The sequence below is a fragment of the Lacerta agilis genome, chromosome 14 (assembly GCF_009819535.1).
Source record: "Lacerta agilis isolate rLacAgi1 chromosome 14, rLacAgi1.pri, whole genome shotgun sequence".
In the NCBI taxonomy this organism is placed as follows: Eukaryota; Metazoa; Chordata; class Lepidosauria; order Squamata; family Lacertidae; genus Lacerta; species Lacerta agilis.
Window position 1 is genome coordinate 620,951 of NC_046325.1, and position 26,560 is coordinate 647,510.

The 26,560-nt window shown below is 45.3% G+C and overlaps 1 long non-coding RNA gene across 3 annotated transcripts; it reads left to right on the forward strand.

Annotated features, from left to right (window-relative positions):
* The first annotated feature begins 263 nt into the window (after positions 1–263).
* LOC117058274 lies at positions 264–23,580 on the forward strand. Of its 3 annotated transcripts, none has more exons than XR_004427847.1 (3): positions 264–311; positions 23,193–23,274; positions 23,500–23,580. It is a non-coding gene; the product is annotated as an uncharacterized LOC117058274 (long non-coding RNA). The 3 variants fall into 3 exon arrangements; XR_004427849.1 differs by having other exon boundaries at positions 276–323; XR_004427848.1 differs by lacking the exon at positions 264–311 and adding an exon at positions 22,887–22,931.
* The last annotated feature ends 2,980 nt before the right edge of the window (positions 23,581–26,560 follow it).

The following is a 26,560-nucleotide window of genomic DNA, read 5'->3' on the forward strand; positions in this document are numbered from 1 at the left end:
AGAAGATGCTGGGTGAGGAGGACACCCTTCGCTCACAGGTGCAGAGCCAGCAGTTGAGGCAGTTTTGCTCCCAAGAGGCCAAAGGACCCCGAGAAGTTTGCAGCCGACTCTACCAGCTTTGCCACCAGTGGCTGAAGCCAGAAAGGCACACGAAAGCTGAGATGCTGGACCTGGTGGTCTTGGAGCAGTTCCTGGCTGTCCTTCCACTGGAAATGGAGAGCTGGGTGAGGGAATGCGGAGCAGAGACCAGTTCCCAAGCAGTGGCCCTGGCTGAAGGTTTCCTCCTGAGTCAGGCAGAGGAGAAGAAGCAGGTGGAGAAGCAGGTGAGAGGGACTTTTCTCTGGATCCTCCCAAGGGGCTCCAAACAGGAGGGAGAAGATCCCTAAATCCCACCCTTTTTTGGAATGTCCCAGCCATTCCTTTTCAAAACTTTCTTCACATTCTCTTGTTCTTCTTTCAGGAAAAGGATCTGTTGCCAGAAACGGGTCCTGATTCCTCTGAGGCAGAGAGGACTTCGCTGGACACCAGAGAGAGGCCGCTGGGTAAGGAGGAAGGAGCTTTTTCTCAGTCTGGCCACATTGTGTTGACACTGGAACTAATCTCTGGGTTCTTTCAATATCTGAGGGAAGGACAAGAGATGTATTTTAACATAACTAAACTATGAAATGTGGGCAAACTCCCAAATGCACCTCTGAAAGAAGCACCATGCACTCCTGTCTCCCCACTTCCCTCTGTCTCTCACAGGTGAAAGAAGGATGCCGACAAGACCTCCTCATCCATCTCTTGATCCTGGTGGAGGGGAAGCCATGGCTGAGGAACCGGATCAGGTAGGGGGAAGGAGCCTTGGGGGGAAAGAGGCTGAGGGGTGGGGGAGACATGGCGTTTCTCTCCCCTCCTCATTGCTTCTGTCAAAGGTGCCCTTAACAGGCTGAACATGCCATTAATGAAGGTTTATGCCCTGAGGATAATGCGTAGTCTCTTCACCTTAACTCTGAATGTAACTAGCATTATTCATTATAAATTGTCTTTAGGACATCTGGAGAGTATTTCCATCCCAGAACAACACACAGGGAGAGGAGAGAGGGAAATCTTCCATCTAGCAAACTGGAACGCCTTCACAGACAAATTGATCTGAATAAAACAACGTGGAGTTCATTAAAATAAGCATTAATAATCAAAATGTGCAGCAGACCAATCCGCTTAAAACAACCCAGGCAGGATGCAAAAGAGCAACGTGCAGGAAATCACATTTATGCTGCCTAAGAGAAGGATATTTTTCTTTTCAGGCTTCGGTTTCTTTTGAAGATGTCGCTGTCCGTTTCACGGCTGAGGAGTGGGCGTTGCTGGATCCTGCCCAGAGAGCTCTGCATCAGGAAGTCATGGAGGAGACTTGTAGGACCATGATCTCTCTGGGTAAAGTCCCCTGTTGGGTCATCATATCTGTTTTGGAATTCAATAGATATTTCTCTGGGACAAACCTCCCATCTTTTGATGGATCCCACTGTTGCCACCTGGAGCACCTGAGATTCTCACACGCCCACAGCTCACCTTGCATGGAGGGCTAGGGACTCTTTTGTCTGTGAATATTGTTCCTCTGCTTCTGCCTTTTTGCACAGGGATCAGGGTGTGGATGGGCTTTCTGAGTGTTCAGGGAAGTGGAAGTGGCTTCTGCCAGGTTTTTGCTTCTGTCCATTTTTTGGTAGAGCAAAGGGAGTTTTTATTTTTTTAAAAAAAACTTTTATTGAATGTTTTCCACTTAAAATACATATAAGCCAAACTATTCTGAAAATGAAAGATAGGAAACTTACCAGAAAAGAGAAAAAGAAAAGAAAGAAAGAGAAAAAACAAAAATTAGAGTATAATAAGCCCAAGCTCTTTATATCCCTATTCCACACAGAGAATAGCGAACCTTCCCAGCTCTCACCTGGAAGCCTCGTCCCCTTTCCTCAGCCCTTCATCTTCTCTCCATCACCTTCCTGTGTGTATCCTCCTTTCTCCAAGATATTAAACTTCAAAAAATAAAACATACATGTAGATGAAATTGACAAACAAGTAACAAATATTAAAGTCATTCCAGAACAACTTCTAGCTTTATTGATATCCGTTCTTTTCTCATTCTGCAAGATCATATTTCTCAATCTTCCCTTCCAGGCCTCTTGGCTTCACCTTTATCCAGTCAGAAAGTTCATTGGTTCTTCTCATTAAATTTGCAGTACAGTGGTACATCTAGATTGCGATTTGGCGCGTCTGCACATGCGTGAACCGCCGAACCCGAAAGTAATCTGTTCCAGTACTTCCGGGTTCGGCAGGTTCGTATCCCGTGCCGAACACAACCCGCAGCATTCGCTACACGAGGTACAACTGTATGGCCTTTCTCCAGTTCATTATGATGAATTCTTGTCAAGGGTTCTGAAAAATCTTAATAATATCATAGTTCACATCTTTTTCCTATTGTGTCTTCGTTAAATCAAACTTTGTGCCATAAAATACAGTCCTATTTCCAATTGATCATTGCAGTTCAAAGAAAAAGGAAACAAGTTCTTTTTACGCCATGCCCTCCAGTCTTTCTCCAAACTGATTTCCAATAGATGAGAGGCTTTTTCTGCCTGTGTATTAATTTCCAGCTCAGCCTTCAGTCTTTGCCACCGTAAATTGTCAATAAATCTCTTCTAGCTTTGGAACAGCTTCCTTTCTTCCTTCCTTCCTTCCTTCCTTCCTTCCTTCCTTCCTTCCTTCCTTTCGTCTTCCTTCCTTCCTTCCTTCCGTTGTAAAGCTGTGGACTTTTCTTCATCTACTGCTGTCTCAGGTTTCCCCTCAACAGATTTTGTCCATTCTCTGACCTGCATACTCTCTCAAACCTCTCCAGCCATTCTGCACATTTCATCTCTTAGCTGCTGGTTATGCCATATCAAAAAATCAAAAGGCATTCTGTGTTATTTTTGCTATAATTTACTACTTATTATTTATTAGTTCTCCTCCTTTGATCGTCTCTACTTCTCTGCACTTATAAAAAGTTACCATCGGTTTTCAGTCCGTTCTGCATAGGAAAAACAAACAGAGAAAGGAGATTTATGAACAAAGTAGCTTTGAAGTTAAAGGCAAAGTCTCAGAACTATATATTCATTTAATCTTTTGAAATCACCAGTAGTTAGTTTTGAGCTTTTTGATATATTTTCCAGACCCATTTAGAATTCTGTCATTACCCAGCAGTTTAATTCTCCCCTGGACTCTAAGTAATTGGTAGACAGAGAATCCAATTCATATTCAAATAGACTTCTGACCTTGCAGATGGAGTTGGTTCGATGACTGAGCCAAAGAAATTTCATCTCTGAAAAGAACAGGCTTTTTGAATCTGAATTTTCCATAAATATGTCAGTGAATGTCAGTCAGCAAAGCCAGTGAACACTGCAATAAAACTTCCCATCTAACTGCATTCAGATCTTCCTTTATCACAAATGTTCATGAGCATTATTCAAAAACTGGGAACTCCATTTCTTTCTTAGGCTCTGATCTGTTTCTCTCTTCATTGCAGATGGTGATGAATTAGAAATTAAGAACAAGGGACAACATGACAAAATCCACACAGTGGAGAAGCCATATCAAGATTTGGAGTGTGGAGAGAACTTCAGTCAGAGCTCCCATGCCACTTCCCATCAAAGAAATCCTATTGGGAAGGAACCCTATCAGTGCCTGGAATGTGGGAAGAGCTTCTCTAGGAAGGACAGTCTCACTTCCCATCAGAGAATTCATACAGGGGAGAAACCGTATCAGTGCTTGGAATGTGAGAAGTTCTTTACCACAGGAAGAGACTTCTGTCGACACCAGAACATTCACAGCAGAGAGAAACCCTATCAGTGCGTGGAATGTGGAAAGAGCTTCTCTAGGAAGGACAGTCTCACTTCCCATCAGAGAATTCATACAGGGAAGAAACCATTTCAGTGCTTGGAATGTGACAAGTTCTTTACTACAAGAATAGACTTCCATCAGCATAAGAGAATTCACAGTGGGGAGAAACCATATCAGTGCGTGGAATGTGAGAAGTTCTTTACTACAGGAAAAGACCTCCATCGACATCAGAAGATTCACAGCGGAGAGAAATCCTATCAGTGCGTGAAATGTGGAAAGAGCTTCTCTAGGAAGGATAATCTCACTTCCCATCAGAGAATTCATACAGGGGAGAAACCCTATCAGTGCTTGGAATGTGGGAAGAGCTTCAGTCGGAAGAATAGTCTCACTTCCCATCAGAGAATTCATACAGGGGAGAAACCCTATCAGTGCTTGGAATGTGGGAAGAGCTTCAGTCGGAAGAATAGTCTCACTTCCCATCAGAGAATTCATACAGGGGAGAAACCATATCAGTGCTTGGAATGTGGGAAGAACTTTCATCAAAGCTTCCATCTTACTTCCCACCAAAAAATTCATACAGGGAAGGAACTATATCAGTGCTTGGAATGTGAGAAGTTCTTTACCACAGGAAGAGACTTCTGTCGACACCAGAAGATTCACAGCAGAGAGAAACACTATCAGTGTGTGGAATGTGGAAAGAGCTTCTCCAGGAAGGACAGTCTCACTTCCCATCAGAGAATTCATACAAGGGAGAAACCCGAATAGTTATTGGAATGTGGAAAAAGCTTCAACTGGAAGGAAATCTCATTTTCCATGAAAGAACTCACAGAGGGGGAAATCCTGGAGTTATAGAACAGTAGCTTTGGGAGGGATCTTGAGGGTCATCTAGTCTAACCAACTGCAATGCATTTGCTTGATGTTTAGTCAGATCTCCTTTCTTGTTATGTTCTTGTGAGTTACATGGTTCTTCACCTACTTTTCAATCGTGAGAATAACTGTGAGGTGGGTTTGGCTCCCCAAGGCCGTCCAGTGAGTTTCATGCCAAGTAGGGATTTGAACCCAGGTCTCCCAGGGTGTAGTCAAATACTCTAGGCAATATACTACACTGGCTCTCCTATGAGACTCTTAGAAATTGTTCATAAGTGTTTGCTTAAAATTTGGGTGCCATAATCTGGTGTTGTATTTAAAGCTGTATATGCCTACATTAAAGTAATTAATGTAATTATAGTAAGTCAAGTTCAATATTATAATAGATTAAGGCAATGTTAGGGGTAGGGGGGAGTTTTCAATTTTGGGGGTGAGTGGCTGAGAGTTTGGAAGGGTGTTTTAGTAAGTACAACATAACCATCAGGCCTTTGGCTTATTAAACTTTATCCTTTTAAGTTTCTTGGTGGGAGTGGAGATATTGGTGTGTTTCATTCTTGTTTTTATTAGGTATTTGTGTTTTTATTTTGAATTTTAATGCTGGGGACTGCCCTGATATTTTCAAATGATGGCAGTATACAAATTTAATAAATGAAATTGTTAAAGGAGAAATCTGAGGGGCCCCTTGGACAAATTAAGGACACCAGCCAGGAATACCAGAGCAAAACAGCAGCCTGTAGGCTTGGTCTTTATTGAGAAGGAACTGTCGCGACAGGGCCTCCACCCTCCTCCAGGTGAAGTAAGGCAGAGACCCCCACCACAAAAGGGCCCCGTCTTTTATTACTTTCCCTGCACCAAGATTCACCCCTAAAATTACATCATAACTACATCACAAATACATCATTAAAAGGGAGGGTTCAAGGTGGGAACCTGAGTAAGTTTACATGTCCTTCTTCCTCTTCTCACCCCTCCCAGAGAACAAAGAGATATTCACAGTTTCCTGCCCTTCCAGAGAAGGTTTGATCACTGCCCTTTGTTTCAGTTCATGTTGAATCCATTCCCAAAAGGTGCCTCTTTGTAAGTGAAACGATCCACAGTCTGGCACCTGAGCAGAGTTCGCTGCGGACATACTGCCATATCTAGGAGACCATGGCTTCCGCGCACTCCAAGTCTCCCTCCCCTGATAGTTCTCCCTCCATGGTGAGAAACAAAGGCCGAATTTATAGGAATTTATAACAGAAACACCACAGAGAAAGAAATACTTTCACTCAAGTGTGTGTGTGTGTGAGAGAGAGAGAGTGTAGTGCCTGTGGAACTGGGTGGTTTGGGGAAATTCCTATAACAAAATATAAGGTAGTCATAAAGCCAACTTAGCAGTTCGAAAGCACGTCAGAGTGCAAGTAGATTTAGGTACCGCTCCGGCAGGAAGCTAAACGGCATTTCCGTGCACTGCTCTGTTTCGCCAGAAGCGGCTGTTGTAAGAATTTTAAGGTCTTTCATATATATAATAATTGTTATTAGTTTACCAAACAAATAAGGCCACATGTCTGAAAACAGCACAGGAGGACAGGCCTCACTCCATTTTGACTCCTAGCTGGCCAAGTGCTTTCATCTGCAGTGAGGAGGTGAGAAGTCTCTGCCTGAGTGATTCTCTGGCATACTGAGTGCCAGATGATGGTCCATTTCCCTAACAAAGGACAGCCATTAGCCCTACCGGCAAGGGCAGGAAACCTTTTGTTTTGCAGAAATGTGTGTCTGGGAGGGGTCAAGGAGAGATGGTACAGGTGTGGCAAATTCCCAAGTTACCTCCTCTGACCCATTTTCTGATGTAGCTCTTGATTTATCTGGGGTGGTGGTGGTCTTGGGTTACACCTCTGATGTGATTGGATGATGTTTCTGGGGGTGGACTAGACTCCAGGAGGGATTTTGAAATATCTTTATAAGAGCATGCCTGCATTGTTCTCGGTCTTTTCCCCTGAAAAACACCACTGTTGCAACAGCTTTGTTGTAAGAAATTTAAGGTATTTTATTTATATATAATAATTGTTATTAATGTACCAAAACAAATAAGGCCACATGTCTGAAAAACAGCACAGGAAGACAGGCCTCACTCCATTTTGACTCCCAACTGACCAAGTATTTCTTTGTCTCAGGAACAAAGGGGGGGTTTGCCCCTCCAGCTACTCAGCAGCCCCCTGCCTGAGTGATAATCTCTGGCATCCTGATACCTGAGTGCCAGACAAAAGGGTGTGATTAACTTGGCTTGGAAATAGGGAAATGTAAATATCCTTTCCCCTTCATGGATCACTGCCTTGTCGCGGCGAAGGGGCTTGAATTACTCAGGGAAGCTAGGGGCAGGTCAAGATGGACAGGTCATAGTGGAGAGTTTGGACCAAACGTGATCCACCTGGAGGAGGAACTGGCAACCCACTCCAGTATCCCTGCCAAGAAAACTCCATGGACAAAGACAACAGGCATATAAAAGATATGACGCTGGAAGATGAGCCCCTCAGGTCGGAAGGCGTCCAACATGCTACTGGGGAAGAGCGGAGGACAAGTACAAGTAGATCCAGAGCTGATGAAGCGGCTGGGCCAAAGCCGAAAGGACGCTCAGTTGCTGATATGCCTGGAAGCGAAAGGAAAGTCCAATGCTGTAAAGAAAAGTATTGCATAGGAACCTGGAATGTAAGAACCATGAACCTTGGAAAGCTGGATGTGGTAAAAAATGAGATGGCAAGAATAAACATTGACATCCTAGGCATCAGTGAACTAAAATGGACGGGAATGGGCAAATTCAGTTCGGATGACTATCATATCTACTACTGTGAGCAGGAATCGCGTAAAAGAAATGGAGTGGCCCTCATAGTCAACAAAAGAGTGGCGAAAGCTGTACTGGGATGCAATTTCAAAAATGATAGAATGATCTCGATACGAATCCAAGGCAGACCTTTTAACATCACAGTAATCCAAATTTATGCACCAACTACCAGTGCTGAAGAAACTGAAATTGATCAATTCTATGAAGACTTACAACACCTTATAGAAATGACACCAAAGAAGGATGTTCTTCTCATTATAGGGGATTGGAATGCTAAAGTAGGGAGTCAAGAGATAAAAGGAACAACTGGCAAGTTTGGCCTTGGAGTTCAAAATGAAGCAGGGCAAAGGCTAATAGAGTTCTGTCAAGAGAACAAGCTGGTCATCACAAACACTCTTTTCCAACAACACAAGAGACGACTCTACACATGGACATCACCAGATGGGCAACATCGAAATCAGATTGATTATATTCTCTGCAGCCAAAGATGGAGAAGCTCTATACACTCAGCAAAAACAAGACCTGGAGCTGACTGTGGCTCAGATCATCAGCTTCTTATAGCAAAATTCCAGCTTAAACTGAAGAAAGTAGGAAAAACCACTGGGCCAGTAAGATTCAATCTAAATCAAATTCCTTATGAATACACAGTTGAAGTGAAGAACAGGTTCAAGGATTTAGATTTGGTGGATAGAGTGCCTGAAGAACTGTGGATGGAGGCTCGTAACATTATACAGGAGACAGCAACGAAAACCATCCCAATGAAAAAGAAATGCAAGAAAGCAAAGTGGCTGTCCAATGAGGCCTTACAAATAGCGGGGGAGAGAAGACAAGCAAAATGCGAGGGAGATCGTGAAAGATACAGGAAATTGAATGCAGATTTCCAAAGAATAGCAAGGAGAGACAAGAGGGCCTTTCTAAACGAGCAATGCAAAGAAATAGAGGAAAATAACAGAATGGGGAAAACCAGAGATTTGTTCAAGAAAATTGGAGATATGAAAGGAAGATTTCGTACAAAGATTACCACAATTAAGGACAAAAGTGGAAAGGACCTAACAGAAGCAGAAGACATCAAGAAGAGGTGGCAAGAATACACAGAGGAATTATACCAGAAAGATACGGAGGTGTCATACACCCCAGGTCAGGGGTCTGCAACCTTTGAGACGAAAAGAGCCACTTGGACCCGTTTCCAAAGGAAAAAACAACAACTGGGAGCCGCAAAACCATTGCGACATTTAAAACAAATATAACGCTGCATATATTGTTTCTTACCTTAATGCAATAATAATAAATAACGTATAGGAGCCAATGCAAAGTATAATCAGTAAAAACAACAAGAATAAGTTCTTACTTTTTTGCATTGACTCAGGGGCGTACCCAGGATCAAAACTGGGGGGGGGGGCGCAAGCCATGGTCGTTCAGGTTGTGACATTTCAGCACGGAAAGGCGAATGAAACCAAAATTTAAGGGAAATTATATATAATTATAGCAGTGCTTTATTACAATTATTTGCTTGGTTTTTTAAAATTTTTATTCTAGTTACAGACCGGGGTGGCCAACTCCCAAGAAACTGTGATCTACTTTCAGCAGTGATCTACCCCCGTTTTTTGGGGTTCAACTCAAAGTTGTTTTTGGGGGTGGGGTGGGAGAGAGGGCTTCCCCCTCTAAGATAGGTTGACAAGCGAACTAAGAAAGAAAGAAAAAGGGGGGGAATTTGGTTTAGAAAGGGAGAGGGAGGGACACAAAGGGAAAGAGAGAAAGGAAGAGACGGGGTAGAAAACAGATGGGGGTGAGAATGGAAAAGTGGGGTGGAAAAAATATAAATTGGGGGTGGGGTGGGGAGAATATCTATTAAAAATATGTAGTAGTTTAAAAAATAAAAATAAAGGGGGAAAATCTTTTTCTTTTTCCTTTTTTTGAAAACAAAAACAAAAGGGGAAGAGAAAAGAAAAAGGGGGGATAGAGGGAGAAAAGGGTAATAATAAAAATTCAAATAGAGTGGCTGCAGCAGCTGTGGGGGGTATTTGTTTGTTTTTCGTTTGTTTGTTTGTTTGTTTTAAAAATGGGATTTCCCCCCTTGGATTAAAAAAGGAGGGGAGGAAGAAAAAGAGAGGGGGGATGTGGGAGAGCAAGGCAAAAAGCCACAAAGCAAAAAACAGGTTTGGGGGGGAAGGAAAAAAAAGAAAAGATATTGGGGGGGGGAATTAGTAATAAAAAATATTTTAAAAAATAGTTTTTTTAAAAAAAGAAAAGAAATAAAGTAGGGGGGTCGGGGTCTCCCTTTCCACGGGGGTGGCGCCCCGCTGCCATCCCTTCGGCCACCAAGCGGCCCGATCCCCGGGGGCTCCCGCAGCCTGCCAGGCCCAGCGGGAAGCCCCCCAGCAGCAGCAGCAGCGGCAGCGCATCGCGCCCGCCGCCCTCCTTTCGGCCGCCATGCGGCCCGATCCCCGGGGGCTCCCGCCGGCAACCAGGCCCAGCGGGAAGCCCCCCAGCAGCAAAAGCGACGGCGGCAGCGCATCGCGCCCCGCCGCCATCCCTTCAGCCACCAAGCGGCCCGATCCCCGGGGGCTCCCGCAGCCTGCCAGGCCCAGCGGGAAGCCCCCCAGCAGCAGCAGCAGCGGCAGCGCATCGCGCCCGCCGCCCTCCCTTCGGCCGCCATGCGGCCCAATCCCCGGGGGCTCCCGCCGGCAGCCAGGCCCAGCGGGAAGCCCCCCAGCAACAGCAGGCCCGATCCAGGACTACATACCTGCAATGTGGAGCTCCTGGATCCTGGATGTTCCTGAACCTGCGGGAGAGAAACAAAAAGGGGGGAAATCTGGCGGCTCTGCCGCTTTTACCTGGGCCTTGACCCCGCCCCCGGCCTCTGTCCTTTGTCCCATCCTGGCCGGAGGCAGGTCAAAGCCCATCGCCCTCCCGCGTCGCCGCCTCCTGGCTCCATCCCCTCCTTTCTCAGCCTCGCCGGGGAGTCACCATTTTGCGACCGCGGGGAGCCGCAGCAGAGGTCCCGGGGAGCCGCATGCGGCTCCGGGGCCGCAGGTTCCCGACCCCCGCCCCAGGTAATGTGGTTGCTGACCTTGAGCCAGACATCCTGGAGAGTGAAGTCAAATGGGCCTTAGAAAGCCTCGCTAACGACTTCCGGTTAGGTGCCGAGTCAATGGCGGACGGGAGTCCGACGGCTCCGTCCTCCGTTAGGCGATAGGGAGCTCCGTGCCTGCGCCACGGGTCCCTTAAAGCCACGGGAAGAGCGTCCCGTGGACCGACGGCTTCGTGGGTCCCAGACGTGCTGTCTCCGCTCCTGATTTACCCTCGTAAGGGGGAGAATCGGGCGAGCGGAGCCCCAGCACGGGACTGAAGAAGCGGCTGCCTGCGGAGGATCAAAGCAGCGATCCCGCCAGACCTGAGCACCCGGCACTTCCTACATAGAAACTTCCAAAGAAACTCTGTAAGTTAAAAATTTGGATTATTTTACAAGTTCAAAGAGCACTGCTTGCAGAGGAAACTCCAAAAGGAAGCCTGTTCCCTTTGAACTGTTTGCGCGAGCTTGGTAGCGCTAAAGGATCAAAGCCGCGGCTAACGGGAAAGCTTTGCGAACTCTGCTAAACTTTTTAAAAGTTACTTAAAAGTTGTTTAAAGGCTGTTTAAAGACTTAAAAACAGTTGATATGGCAAAAGAAGACACCGCTCCCCCTCTGGACTAGGATTCCGGGTCAGTAGCGGGCTGCAATATATTGTTGCCATTTTTTCTTTGTTGGGACCCTAGTGTTACAGTGACTGTTTACCAGTGGAGATACTTTGACTCTTTTACAGCCAGATACAAGCTACTTTAAAGACTTGGTGGTTACACTGCAAGTGAGAAAACAGTTACTGGCTTGGGCTATTTAAAATAGACTCTTCTTGGCTTTAAGGAATTTACAATTCTGAAAAATCTGAACTCTTTGCCTAAAAGTTGGATTAATGGACTATTGTGGACTCCTGGCTCAGCAGCCTCTTTGTTCTCAGAAAGCTAGCTGCAGGCCACCTGGTGTTTACTTTTGGGACTGTTGGTCTTCTGCTGTGAATGTCTGAGATTGTTACTATAGCAACTGGAGTGACCTTGAGATTACAGTTGCAGAGCCCACAGGGAATGGAAACTAGATCTAAAGGAACTGGCTCTGAAAAAAGGAAAGGCTCTGTTTCCTTAACTCTTCAGGAACAAATGGAGAAATTGGCTGCAAGTGTGGCAGAAATTGCAGAAGGCTTGAAAAGTGTCACCGAAGGGTTGAAGCAAACACAAGAATCGGTGAATGCTATTGGTGCATCAGTGAATACAACAGTTAACTCTGCAATAGAAAAGCTCCAAGTGGATATTAAGGCCGATATTAAAGCCTCCACCCAAACGTTAGAAAAATCGATTGGCCAAATTGAGGAAAACGTAAGAAAGAACAGAGACGAAATTAATAAAATTGGGCAGGAGGTGACCACGTTAAAAAAGGACTCGGAGGAAATTAAAGTGGTCAGAGAAAAAATAAAAAAGGTGGAGGAAAAATTGGACAATTTGGATTTGGAGCAGATCGAAAATATTGGAACACGACAGAGGACTGTGGAAGAGTCTCTTGCTTTTCTGCAACTACATCAGAGAGAAGGAAACCTAAGAATAAGGGGTCTTCCAGAATTGGAGGGGGAAGACCTGAAAGCCTATATTGTGGAACTATTCTCGACTTTTTGGGAGTTAGAAGAGGTAAACGTCTCAGCACGCATAGTGAAGGCCTTCAGATTTGGACCAAGAGGTTCCAGAGGAAAGAAAAGCACTAAAACAGTTAGTGACTGTTTGATTGTGCTACACGATAGACACGACAGAGATTACTTTCTGGACTTACACTACAGAAACAACCTGGTGGTACAGCAGAATAAAGTAATTTTTTACAAGGATATCCCCAGATTCTTTTTAGATAAAAGAGCTCCTTATAACGACCTGGTGACGGAGCTAAGAAGAAGAAAAATCTCCTTCAGTTGGGAATTTCCAGAAGGCCTGGCATTCACGTTTGAAGGGAAAAAGATAAGAATAAGGTCCTTGGCGGATAAGCAAAAGTTTTTGGACAAGCATCTGGAACATTTCAAAGGAACTCCATTGGATCCAGCACAGCTTTACAAGTTTCCAGAAGTATTCCCACCACCGCCGGGACCACCAGGACCAAGCCAAGATCCAGAACAAGATAAGAAAGGACAGGCAACTGGAGGAGAGGAATAAACAAAGAAATGGCGCTCAAGTTAATGACTTGGAATGTTCGGGGATTAAATCAGAGACCAAAGAGACGCAGAGTGTTTTACAGCATAGAAAAGAAGAATTTGGATATAATATGTCTACAGGAAACCCACATAGTTCGGCGACACAGAAGATTGCTACAGAACAAAAAATTAGGCCAAGAGTTCATATCATCGGATAAGGTCAAGAAGAGAGGAGTAGTGATTTATGCAAAGGAGAAATATAGCCCAAGACAGCTATTTAAAGATGAAGAAGGGAGATACATCGCAATTGAAATTAATGTACAAGGCGAAAAATTTTTGATTCTGGGACTTTATGCACCAAATGATGGAAAGTCGATTTTCTACAAAAAAATTCATGATTTGCTGCTGGACTATTTGGACTATAAGGTAGTTTGCCTTGGAGACTTTAATGGGGCAGTTTCCACATTAATGGACAGATCTCAAAGAACAAAATTAACAAATGATGGGAAACTCCCAAAGACTTTTTTTGAAATGGTGGACAATTTGAATTTGGTAGATTCTTGGAGATTAAAAAATCCCACAGAAACAGAGGCAACGTATTTCAGCGAATCTCAGCAGTCATGGTCGAGGATAGATTATATCTGGATCTCGAATGAATTGGCTCCAAAATTACAAAAAGCAGAAATCGGTCCTAAAACGCTTTCAGACCATAATCCGGTGCAGGCAAACCTAAAAATGATTTCCAAGGATTCTTTCAGGTGGAGAATGGATGATGCATTGATGAGAGATACCAAGCTAGTAGAAAGAGCGGTGAAAAAGATGAAAGAATATTTTCAAATTAATTGGAATTCAGATGTGGAGAAAAGGATTGCCTGGGATGCAAGTAAGGCGGTAATGAGAGGATTCCTCATTAGTGAAAAGGCAAAAAAGAAGAAACAACAAAGTGCAGAGATGGAGAGACTGTTGAAATTAATCAAAGAAAAGGAAAAAGAACTAAGAGGACATCCCAGATGTGTTAAAATCCAAAAAGAAATCAAATACTTGCAATCCCAATATGCGAATATCATGAATCAAGACATCGAATGGAAAGTGAAAATGATGAAATAAAGAACATTTGAATCTGCAAATAGATGTGGAAAACTACTAGCTTGGCAATTAAAGAAAAGACAAAAGGCAAATGTCATCAGTAAATTGGTAGTAAATGGAAAAAATGTAGAGAAACCGGAGGAAATCAGATGGTGCTTCCAGAGATTCTATAAACAACTGTACAAGGAGGAGAAGATAGATGAAGTAGAGATAGACCGATTTCTGGAGAAGAATGGATTGCAAAAGGTCCCAGAGGAAAAACTAACAATTCTCAACCACCCAATAATGACACAAGAAATAGAAGATGCAATAAACAACATGCAACTGGGGAAGGCTCCAGGACCGGATGGATTAACAGCAAAATATTACAAGATATTGAAAGACTGGCTATCACAGCCGTTAAGAGAAATTTGCAATAGAATACTAGAAGGAGATAGGGCACCAGAGACGTGGAAAGAAGCCTTTATCACACTGATCTTAAAACCAGATACTGATAAGACTCTAATGAAAAACTATCGTCCAATATCCCTTTTGAATGTGGATTATAAAATTTTTGCAAATGTTTTGGCTACAAGGTTGAAAAGAGTGTTGAAAGATTATATACATAGAGACCAAGCAGGTTTCTTGCCAGGAAGGCAAATAAGCAATAATACGAGAATCATTGTGGACATTTTAGAAAAACTGGAGAGAGACATAAATACAGATGCAGCACTATTGTTTGTTGATGCAGAGAAAGCTTTTGACAAAGTATCCTGGATATTTATGAAAAAGAATTTGGAAAAGATGGGAGTTGGAGAAAAATTCTTAAATGGCATTAAGGCCATCTACACAGAACAAAGAGCAAAAGTCATTGTAAACAGTGTGATATCGGAGGAGATCGAAGTAGAGAAAGGAACAAGACAAGGGTGCCCTATCTCCCCTTTACTTTTTATTACGGTCCTGGAAGTCCTTCTGAATATGATTCGGAAAGATAAACAGATAAAAGGAATTAAAGTGGGAGAGAAGGAATACAAATTACGTGCCTTCGCGGACGATTTGATGCTATCCCTGCAAGAACCAGAAGGCAGTGTCCCCAGAGCCTTGGAATTAATTGAACAATTCGGACTTGTAGCTGGCTTTAAACTAAATAAGCAGAAAACCAAAGTTTTAGGAAAAAATCTGAGTGCAGAACAGATCCAAAGAATTCAAGAAGCCACAGGCCTCAATTTTGCTAAATCTGTAAAATACCTAGGTATCAATCTCACAAACAAGAACTTGAACCTGTATAAGGATAACTATGAAAAATTGTGGATGGAGATAAAAAAAGATATGGAGATCTGGACAAGACTTAAACTGTCGTTAATGGGAAGAATAGCAGTGGTCAAAATGAATGTCCTACCAAGGATGCTGTTCTTATTCCAAGCCATACCAATTTTGGACAAACTAGACTGTTTTAAAAAATGGCAAAAGGACCTATCGAAATTTATATGGCAGGGCAAAAAGCCAAGAATAAAATTCAAGATTTTAACAGATTCTAAAGACAGAGGAGGCTTTGCCCTGCCGGACTTAAGGCTTTATTTTGAAGCTGCGGCCTTTTGCTGGTTAAAGGATTGGTTTAAACTAGAGAACGTTGATGTGTTGGACTTGGAGGGACATGATAATATGTTTGGTTGGCATGCATACCTTTGGTATGACAAGGTTAAAATCCACAGAACTTTTAAGTCTCATATTGTGAGAAAATCCCTATATCAGGTTTGGACTAGATACAAAGACTTGTTAGAGAGAAAGACTCCTAGATGGATCTCTCCAGTGGAGGCCAAGGCATATAAGAGACCGAATATGTCTGCAAACTGGTTAAGATATATGGACATATTGCAGCAGGAAGGGGACTCCTTTAAGCTAAAAAGCTATGATCAAGTAAAAAGTCAGGTCCCCGACTGGCTGCACTATTATCAAGTTTATGAAACATTTAAAATGGACAAAAAAGTTGGTTTTCAAGTAGAAAAATCAAAACTGGAAACAGAACTGATAGAATCGAACTTCAAAAACCTTTCCAAAATGTATAACCTTCTGCTAGAGTGGCATACAAAAGATGAACTGGTTAAATCCTCAATGATAGATTGGGCAAAAGATGTAGGACATAATATTATGATGGATGACTGGGAGAGATTGTGGCAAAAAGGTATCAAATTTACTGCTTGTCATGGTTTAAGAGAAAACATAATGAAAATGGTTTATAGATGGTATTTGACACCAGTTAAGATTGCTAAGATGAATACCAAAATGTCAGATGTATGTTGGAAATGTAAACATGCGAAAGGTACCTTTTTTCATATGTGGAGGTTGTGCCCAGCGGTAAGCGCTTTCTGGGATAAGATTTATAATGAGCTTAAGAAGGTAATGAAAGTTACCTTTTGTAAGAAACCAGAGGCATTTCTCCTGAGCATAACCAATGAAGAGATACCCAGTCAGGATAGAGTGTTTTTCATGTATGCCACAACAGCAGCTAGAATTCTATTGGCGAGAACATGGAAAGGTGAAGAGATACCAACGGTGGAGGAATGGCAGATGAAGATGATGGAATACATGGAACTCGCAGAACTGACCGTCAGAGTCCGGGACCAGAGGGAGGGGAAGGCGTCGCAGGAGTGGAAAAAATTTAAAGATTATTTAGTTAAATCAGTTAAACTGAATATTTGAGCAGAATTAGACAGAACATCGGCTTTGGTAGATATGTGTTAGATATGAATGGTAAGAGGAATTGTTGTTATGTGAAAGATGTATGTGTCAAAATATGTTAAGATAGGTTGTTAAGATAAGATACATAGTTATTGAGATATTTGACTAAGTAAAAGCTAAGTATATTAAAAATTTGGGTAAAAGTGAATTGAACAATATATAAAGCTACCTTGAAGAAGTATATGTTTTTTGAAGACAGTGGAGGGAATGGGGGAAGTCCCCAAACAGAGAAGTTAGAAACAAGAAATATACAAAGAAAGATATTGGTTAAGGTTTGTATATGTTATTTTTATGTTTTTATTGCTGTTATTGTTTTGAATGTTGATTATGTTTATTGTTGATTATGTTTAATGTTGATTGTGTTTTTATTGATGTCTATGTCATGTGTTGATGTTGTATTTTGTTTTCTTTTTCTTTTTCTTTTATTGGAAAATAATAAAATCTTATAAAAAAAAAAAAATAGAAAGCCTCGCTAACAACAAGGCCAGTGGAAGTGATGATATTCCAGCTGAACTATTAAAAATTTTAAAAGATGATGCTGTTAAGGTGCTACACTCAATATGCCAGCAAATTTGGAAAACTCAGCAGTGGCCAGAGGATTGGAGAAGATCAGTCTACATCCCAATCCCAAAGAAGGGCAGTGCCAAAGAATGCTCCAACTACCGCACAATCGCACTCATTTCACACGCTAGCAAGGTTATGCTTAAAATTCTACAAGGCAGGCTTAAGCAGTATGTGGACCGAGAACTCCCAGAAGTGCAAGCTGGATTTCGAAGGGGCAGAGGAACCAGAGACCAAATTGCAAACATGCGCTGGATTATGGAGAAAGCTAGAGAGTTCCAGAAAAACATCTACTTCTGCTTCATTGACTACGCAAAAGCATTTGACTGTGTCGACCACAACAAACTATGGCAAGTTCTTAAAGAAATGGGAGTGCCGGATCACCTCATTTGTCTCCTGAGAAATCTCTATGTGGGACAAGAAGCTACAGTTAGAACTGGATATGGAACAACTGATTGGTTCAAAATTGGGAAAGGAGTACGACAAGGCTGTATATTGTCTCCCTGCTTATTTAACTTATATGCAGAATTCATCATGCGAAAGGCTGGACTGGATGAATCCCAAACCGGAATTAAGATTGCTGGAAAAAATATCAACAACCTCAGATATGCTGATGATACTACCTTGATGGCAGAAAGTGAGGAGGAATTAAAGAACCTTTTAATGAGGGTGAAAGAGGAGAGCGCAAAATATGGTCTGAAGCTCAACATCAAAAAAACTAAGATCATGGCCACTGGTCCCATCACCTCCTGGCAAATAGAAGGGGAAGAAATGGAGGCAGTGAGAGATTTCACTTTCTTGGGTTCCATGATCACTGCAGATGGTGACAGCAGTCACGAAATTAGAAGACGCCTGCTTCTTGGGAGAAAAGCAATGACAAACCTAGACAGCATCTTAAAAAGCAGAGACATCACCTTGCCGACAAAGGTCCGTATAGTTAAAGCTATGGTTTTCCCAGTAGTAATGTACGGAAGTGAGAGCTGGACCATAAAGAAGGCTGATCGCCGAAGAATTGATGCTTTTGAATTATGGTGCTGGAGGAGACTCTTGAGAGTCCCATGGACTGCAAGAAGATCAAACCTATCCATTCTCAAAGAAATCAGGCCTGAGTGCTCACTAGAAGGACAGATCCTGAAGTTGAGGCTCCAGTACTTTGGCCACCTCATGAGAAGAGAAGACTCCCTAGAAAAGACCCTGATGTTGGGAAAGATGGAGGGCACAAGGAGAAGGGGACGACAGAGGATGAGATGGTTGGACAGTGTTCTCGAAGCTACTAACATGAGTCTGGCCAAACTGCGAGAGGCAGTGAAGGATAGGCGTGCCTGGCGTGCTCTGGTCCATGGGGTCACGAAGAGGCGGACACGACTGAACGACTGAACAACAAGAAATATCCTTTGCTTCACTTGATGGGTTTCTGGTGGAGGGCAAGAGGAGGCAGGGGGCAGGATCCAGGATGCTCAGATCACTGCTAACAGACCCTCCCAATTTGTGATGTATGGAGGGGTGGTCTTGAGCTGGAGGGGGGCAATTTCAAAAGTCTATATAGGAGCTTGTGCGCCATTGTTCGAGGTCTTTTGCTTGCAAGACACCCTGCTGCAGCAGTTTTCTAATAAAGGGCTATCGCCTTGCTTTGGGAGATTCTGTATCGTCTCTATTTGTTCTTAGGTGCTCTTGACAGGAGGGGAGCCCTGCTGAGGCTCTCCCTCGGGTTCGTGGACTCCCTTCTGGGGCCGAACCTAATTTTTATTACAGCTTCAATAAAGATCAAGCTTACTAGCTGCTTTGCTTCTGAATCTTCTCTGGTTGGCCTCTTTTTTTTTTTTTTTTACTCCTACCAATGTAGAACCTGCAAAGAAATTTGCAAGGGCTCTTGTGTACCCCCATAAGGGAATAAGGGCAGATTTTTGCTTATTACATGGCTTAGTCATGCTGGCCACATGACCCAGAAGCTGTACGCTGGCTCCCTCAGCCAGTAACAAGAGATGAGCGCCGCAACCCCAGTGTCGTCCGCGACTGGACTGGTCAGGGGTCCCTTTATACCATAAAGGAAAATTTAAAAGTACTCTGGGGTGTGCAGCAGCTGGAATGAAAGGGCTGCTTGGTGAATGAGACCCAGCTCACAGCTCGGCCCCTTGAATACTCTGGGAAGGGCCACCCTGGCTCAGGGCCTGAGGGCACCTGCTTGGCATGCAGAAGGGCGGGCCCGGTCCCTCCGAGAAGGGCGGAGAGCATCGTCCCTCCGTGGCCTCCCCCCCGCCTCCTCCTTCCCTCTGGTCCTCCCCGCCCCAAGGGTTAAAAGAAGCTGATCCGCCTTCCTAGAGAGGACGGGGAATCCTGGGGGGGGGGGAGAGCCTCGCTCTGGAGGACCCTCTCCGGGGATCCGCCTGGGCCGCTTTGGAGAGAGAAAGCGCAGAGGGAGAGAGAGATGGGGCGCCCGGCATTCCAAGGGTTAAGAGGAGCGGAGCTGGGTTCCTAGAGGGGAACAGGAAAGAGGGAAAGGGAAGGGACAAGGTCCTCCGGAGCTCAAGCCCCTCCCTTCCCCGGAAGTGGGGGCTGTGGTCTCCTTTGCCAAGGCTGCCTCGTCGGGTGAGTCGTCTCTCTCTTCCCCCAGAGGGCGCAGGGGGGGGGGAGACAGGGGGGGGGCAGAGCTTGCGCCCCTGGCAGAAGCGTCCAGAGGGCGCCCCCTAGTCAAGGGCTTCCCCCCCCCACTTTCCTCTCTCAGCATCACCAGCACGAAACCTCAGCATCCCTGCAGGTGGTTTGAGGGAAAGTCTCGCCCCCCAAGAAACTTCTGCGGGGAGAGAGTGGGGGGGGGGGTGGGATATATAAGGGAGAAGGAGGGGGAATATATAAAGGTTTGCTGAGGGGTCCAGAGGCGAGGAATTGGAGTCTGGTTGGGGGACAAGGAGGGGTCAGGCTTCACCCCCAATCTGGAAACACGAAGCCCTCAGAGCAGCTCCTCCTTCTTGGTTCTGGGGGAGGCGGGGAGGGGAAACGGGACACTTTTCTCTCCCCCCCCCCTTCCTTGGGCAAAGCCAGGAGACTCAGCGAGGAGAAGCAACCCCCCCCCAACCGAGCCCCCCGAGAAACTCTTGTTCTTAGGGAGAGGGCAAAGGGCCCCCCCCCCCCGCTGGGAGAAGCAGGGTCGCAACCCAAAGAGGAGGGCAAACTTGGGTCGCTGGTGAGGTGAGCTTTCTCTCCCCCACCCTCGCACAACGCCCGCCTTGTCATTCTGACTCTTGGCCACCCTATTTGCATAACTTAATAATTCCAAAACAGAGACGCGCTTTTACTCTCGCAAGATCAAATACTGTATACAGGTACTGCCTTCAGCTGTCCCAAAAATCCCACTGGAAACAAGGTTATGTCCCTGTGGAGATGGCAGTATGGAGTCCCTCTTTACAAGATTTGAGGAGCGAGGTTGTTACCCCTCTATTATTGTCTATTCTGGGTCGCCCAACCATTAATGCAGCCTCCATTCTCTTGGCAGATCAAGATGAACAGGTGACAGCAAAAGTTGCAAGGTTTTTAAATATGTCAATTAGAATAAGATCCATCATTTGACTATTAATCCTTACCCCCAAAATGTATTTTATGTAATCAACTTTTTAACTTTATCCTCTGTATACTGTGTTTTATTGTATGGCTATGGCTGGTGGCTGATGCAGGTAAAGATTTATTCATTCATTCAACACCCACCTTGCCCCTCTCCCTGTGGCCCCACTTCTCAACTCCTTCCCTGCCACTCTGTACCTCACTGACCACCCAAGCACAGCCCTCGGGGACATATTATGGACATACAGCCCACCCCACCTGCATTCCTAGGGGTTGGGGGGCCTTCCTCACCACCCCCTAGCAACGGCCCTGGTGTGTGTCCTCAGCTCATGCATGGGGGGACCCCCAAGTCCAGAGAGAGAGAGAGGTTCCTGCCCTCTTCCTCTCTGCAAAGCCTGGTAGGGGGACGTCTGCAACTCTTTCCTTCCTTTGCATCCATAGCTTTGAAATGGGCCTGAAAATAAACCCCCTCCATACCAGGCAATCCGGGCCATCTACGTTTTAGTTGGATAGGAAGATTTGTACGTAAAATACAATTAAGAAAAAAAGAGAGAGACCCATGCAATAAATTGAGGCTGTTGCAAGAGGGGAGGGAGCAGAGAAAAGAAAGCGCTTCTTGGTGCAGTGCAGAGTCAGACCTATGGAACTCCCTGCCCCAGGAGGCAGGGCTAGGGCCACTGCATGGAGGAGGAGGAGAAGCTCTGCTAGGCTTCATCCGCTAGTGCTGAGCTCTTGTCTCCCCAGTGATGCTTCTGAATTCCAGTTGCTGGGAAGGAAGCGCCGGGGGGAGAGAGGGGCTCTTGCGCCCCAGCCCTACTGGAGGGCTGCCCATTGAGGCCCCTGGGTGGCCCCTGTGAGAATCATGGAATCGTACAGTTGGAAGGGAGCCCGAGGGTCATCTAGTCCAACCCCCTGCAAGGCAGGAATCTCTGTTTCCATGAAGATTGCTAAGCGGAGTTTGGATGGCCACCTCTCAAGGATGTGTGAGTTGAGATTCCTACATAGGAGGCCTTTCTTCAGATATTTGGGGGCCAAAAGGAACAGCTCCTGTGAGTACCTTGAACTGGGCCCAGAAGTGCATGGACCAGCAATGCAGCTGTTTCAAAAGAGGAATTGAATGTGTTCTCAAGAGTTGTTTTGGGGGTTCAGGGAGGAGGAATAGACCTGGGAGTTCCTTGGAGAAAATGGTGAGAAGGAAATGAAACTAATAAAGAGACGGAGCCCAGCTCGTAATCTGACGGCTGCATTTTGAATCTCTCTCTGAGTTGTCTCCAAGGGCAGCTCTACATGGAGGGCATTGCAATGATCCCATCGGATCCAGAGCATGGAATACCATGGCCTCGTCTTCTCGTCCCAAAGAGACTGGGGCTGGCAAACTAGCCAGAGCTGGGAATGGACAGTGCTAGTTACTGAGGCCCCCTGAGAACCTCTAAGCAGATATGGTTGGGCGGGGGGCGGGGGGTTATGCTATGCAACATTTTAGTTATTTTAATTGTTATAATTAGTAATTACCCATCCTGCTATTTACATGCGCTTCACCCTAAGTTCCCAGGGCAGATTTCAACATAAAAACACTATAGCAAAAACAGTTTAAAACTAGAACTAAAGATTTCTTCTCCTTCCTTCTTCCTTTTATTCTTAAAGAAAGCTCAGAGTCTGGGCTGTGGTGCAGTCCAATCCTGCTTCCTACCAAGACTCATCTACGTTTACTCAGGGAACCACTTTCTTCTCCTTCCCATGTATCAGTTTTATAACAGAACAATGTCTGTCTTTGTAGACTTTGCCAGCACCTCTCGTTTGGACGGACAGAACTTGGAAGAGGACCAAGGGGTTCCTACTGATCTTTTGGAGACTTCCTGAGAGTGAAGATGGATGAGCAAGACACAGCTGGCCTTGGAGCAGGAAGAGGTCATGGCATTGACAATGGGAGCAGTGGGGGATTCTGGGAAAGCTCTGGGCAGAAGATCCTGGGTGAGGAGGACACCCTCCGCTCAGATGTGCAGAGCCGGCAGTTCAGGTGGTTCTGCTACCAGGAGGCCAAAGGACCTCGAGAAGTTTGCAGCCGACTCTACCACCTTTGCCACCAGTGGCTGAAGCCAGAAAGGCACACGAAAGCTGAGATGCTGGACCTGGTGGTCTTGGAGCAGTTCCTGGCTGTCCTCCCCCGGGAGATGGAGAGCTGGGTGAGGGAATGTGGAGCAGAGACCAGTTCCCAGGCAGTGGCCCTGGCCGAAGGATTCCTCCTGAGTCAGGCAGAGGAGAGAAGGCAGGTGGAGAAGCAGGTGAGAGAGACTTTCCTCTGGATCCTCCCAAGGGGCTCCAAACAGGAGGGAGAAGATCCCTAAATCCCATCCTTTTTTTGGAATGACATTGGATATCCCTCAGGTTTTTGTTCCAGCCATCCCCAAATGCTAAAAAATTGGACCATCCTTTTTCGGAAAGCATCCAAGTAATGAGATGTGATATATCTGAAGGTTCCCCCCTCTGCCATGCCTTTTCTAATAGTTCTCTTTATTTGTTTTGAATCCTTGTTTTTCTTTCAGGAAAAGGATCTGTTTGCAGAAACGGGTCCTGATTCCTCTGAGGCAGAGAGGACTTCGTTGGACACCAGAGAGAGGCCGCTGGGTAAGGAGGAAGGAGCTTTTTCTCTGTCTGGCCACATTGTGTTATTCTCAAACAAATCTGTGGGTTCTTTCAGTATTTTGGGGGAGACACTTGGGGCCAAGAGCCCAAAGGTGAGGAGGAGTATTTTAGCATAACTAAAATATGAAATGAGCACAAACACCAGAATGCACCCCTGAGAGAAGCATCGTGCACTCCTGGCTCCCCACTTCCCTTTGTCTCTCGCAGGTGAAAGAAGGATGCCGGCAAGACCTCCTCACCCATCTCTTCATCCTGGTGGAGGGGAAGCCGTGGCTGAGGAGCCGGATCAGGTAGGGGGAAGGAGCCTTGGGGGGAAAGAGGCTGGGGGGGGGAGACAGGGCGTTTCTGGGGGCAAATTAATCTCCTGCTCTTTTTACTTCTGTCAAATCTGGAAAACTGGCATGCATGCACAGACAGAATGATTTGAAGAAATCAACATGGAGTTCCACCCTTTTCCACTAAGATTCATAACCATCATTAATAAACAGTATGAAAGATTCCCAAAACATTAAATTATGCATCCATGGTCAAAATTTGCAGCAATCAAATCCGATTAATACAACACAGGCAGAAAGAGCAATGTGCAGTAAATAATCTTTATGTTGTGTAAAAGAAGGACCTTTTTTCTTTTAGGGTCCAGTTTCTTTTGAAGATGTCGCTGTTTGTTTCACGGCTGAGGAGTGGGCGTTGCTGGATCCTGCCCAGAGAGCTCTGCATAAGGACGTCATGGAGGAGACTTGTAGGATCATGATCTCTCCCGGTAAGGTTCCCCGTTTGGTCATCATATGAGTTTTGGAATTCAATCAATAGTTTTCTGTAACTAATCTCCCAGATTTTGATGGGTCTCAACATTGCCACCTAGAGTGTCAAGAGATGAATTCATGATATGGTTTCTCTCTGTATAAGATTGACATAACTCTTAATACGACACGAAAGCCTCTATGATGTCCTGGCGGAAGCCTTATTCCCACATCCTGAAAGGCATTCGGGAATATTCTGAATTCATACACATCAGACATTATCAACACATGCAAATATAGGGTTGCTCATTGCAGGATTCTCAGCTCCCCAGTGGGATCCACCCACCCCATGGCAAGGGGATGTAAAGGCAGGTAGGAGACAGAGATGTCTAGGTTCAGATCATTGCTCACGATCACAAGTCTTTCGCCTTTTGGTTAAACGGAAGCAGGATGACCAAAGATGGGCAAGGTGAGAAAGAGGCAGGAAGATCCTGACGGAATTATGGAAATTGTAGGAATCACTGCCCCCTCTCCTATTGTCGGGCTGGACTAGGAGGAATGTTGGGGGCTGCTCCCCTTCTCCTGAACGCTCCTGTGGGCAGGACAGTATAGATTCAGAACCGTGGTTTGCAGAAGGGCATAGTTCATAGGCTGCAGAGGGGAGAAGCTGGGAAATATCGGAAGAGGAACAGCAGGAAGAAGAGACACCAGGGGAGGGACAGCTGACAGACTCCGTGTCTTTGGAGAGCATTCCTGACCCCCCCTCCCAGGACCAGGCGAGCATTGAGGGTAGGAGAACATTGTTATTCAGTATGTCTTAACTTAGTCTCTAACTTCTCTGTGTTAATTTTTCTCATTGGAATATAACTAGCATTGAATTTTGGTCTGAGAGTTATTTAATGCTCCTTTTCAACACAAGACCTCTGTGTCGCCTTTTTCCCACAGCTCAATTTCCTTTTATCCTTACAGCTGATATTTATGGCCTGTTATCCTTCAACTTAGATTACGTTCTGAATCCTCTCAGTCTTCATTTCCTTTCCTTGTTATTTTATTAAAAAAGTGGGGGTTGGGGTGTGGGCTCTATATTTCCAGCATAGTCCATTCTAACACTAGAACCTCACCCCTTTCCCTCTTCCCTTCTTCCTTTCAAATCACACGCAATCTCTGTTGTTATCTGTTAATCTTAACGTTACTCCAACTTAACATCCAATTTGTAGGACGACTTCTGCTTCCAGAAACGGAGTTGGGATGTGGGGGAGTTTGCAGCAGACAAAGTGCTCCAGACCACAGGGCCCGTTCCTCCCCTGCCCTGAGAAGAATCCAGAGAATGCTTTAACCCCCACCATTCTCTTTATCTGGTTGGGTGTATAAGTTGAGATTCCTGCATTTCAGGGGACAGGACTAGATCACCCTGGGGGTTCCCTTGCAACTCTCTGCTTCTCAGAAAGCGTTTCCTGCTTCCAGAGCCTTTTTCACACCAAGCTGTTCCTCCTGCTTCTGTAGCTAAGGGAGGAAGCAGCTCAGCATGTTTGCCAAAAGTTCCCCCAAAGAAAGCACCTCTGGGGGTACCTGACACACGCAGCTGGTTCTGGGCTCCTGCTCTGGAGAAAGAGAGGGAGGGAATGCTGTGCTTACGCTCTCATCTTCCCAAGGGTTAAAATGAACTGAGCTGCATTCCTAGAGAGGACAGGAATTGAAGGCTAAGGTGGGCAGGTCCTCCAGAGCAAAGGCAGTCCCCAGTCGCTTCCTGCAAGAGGAGGGGGCTGTGGTCTCCTTTGCAAATAGCCATGTTCAAATATATCAAAGGGTGTCATATAGAGGAGGGTGAAAGGTTGTTTTCTGCTGCTCCAGAGAAGCGGACACAGAGCAATGGATTCAAACTACAGGAAAGAAGATTCCACCTAAACATTAGGAAGAACTTCCTGACAGTGAGAGCTGTTCGGCAGTGGAATTTGCTGCCAAGGAGTGTGGTGGAGTCTCCTTCTTTGGAGGTCTTTAAGCAGAGGCTTGACAGCCATCTGTCAGGAATGCTTTGATGGTGTTTCCTGCTTGGCAGGAGGTTGGACTGGATGGCCCTTATGGTCTCTTCCAACTCTATGATTCTATGAAATGGTGCTTCGGTGGCGCCACCTGGACTCTGGTGCCGTCCAGTCCTGGTTTCTGAGCAGATTCACCCACACTTGCTGATTTTTGTTTTTGCTTCTGTCCATTTTGGGTGGACCAAAGAGATGGCTAACTTTAGAGATGGAGAGGATTCCATGTCAGGAACAGGCAGGCTGCTGGCATAGAGAAACAGCAAGCAGTGTAGTAATTACAAAAAGATTTATTGTCTATAGCAAATAGTCTGAATTTGAGCCCCTCTCCCAGCAGGAAACATGGAATCTCCTGCCCTTCCGCTTGTCCCTGACCCTTGCCATTCGTGGAGACCTTGGGCTCACAGGGTCAGCTGCCTCCCCTTCCTCTGAGGAAGAATTCCCCCTCCCCTGAGCAGTGATGAATGGTTGCTTCTCAGAGAGTTGGCTTTCTTC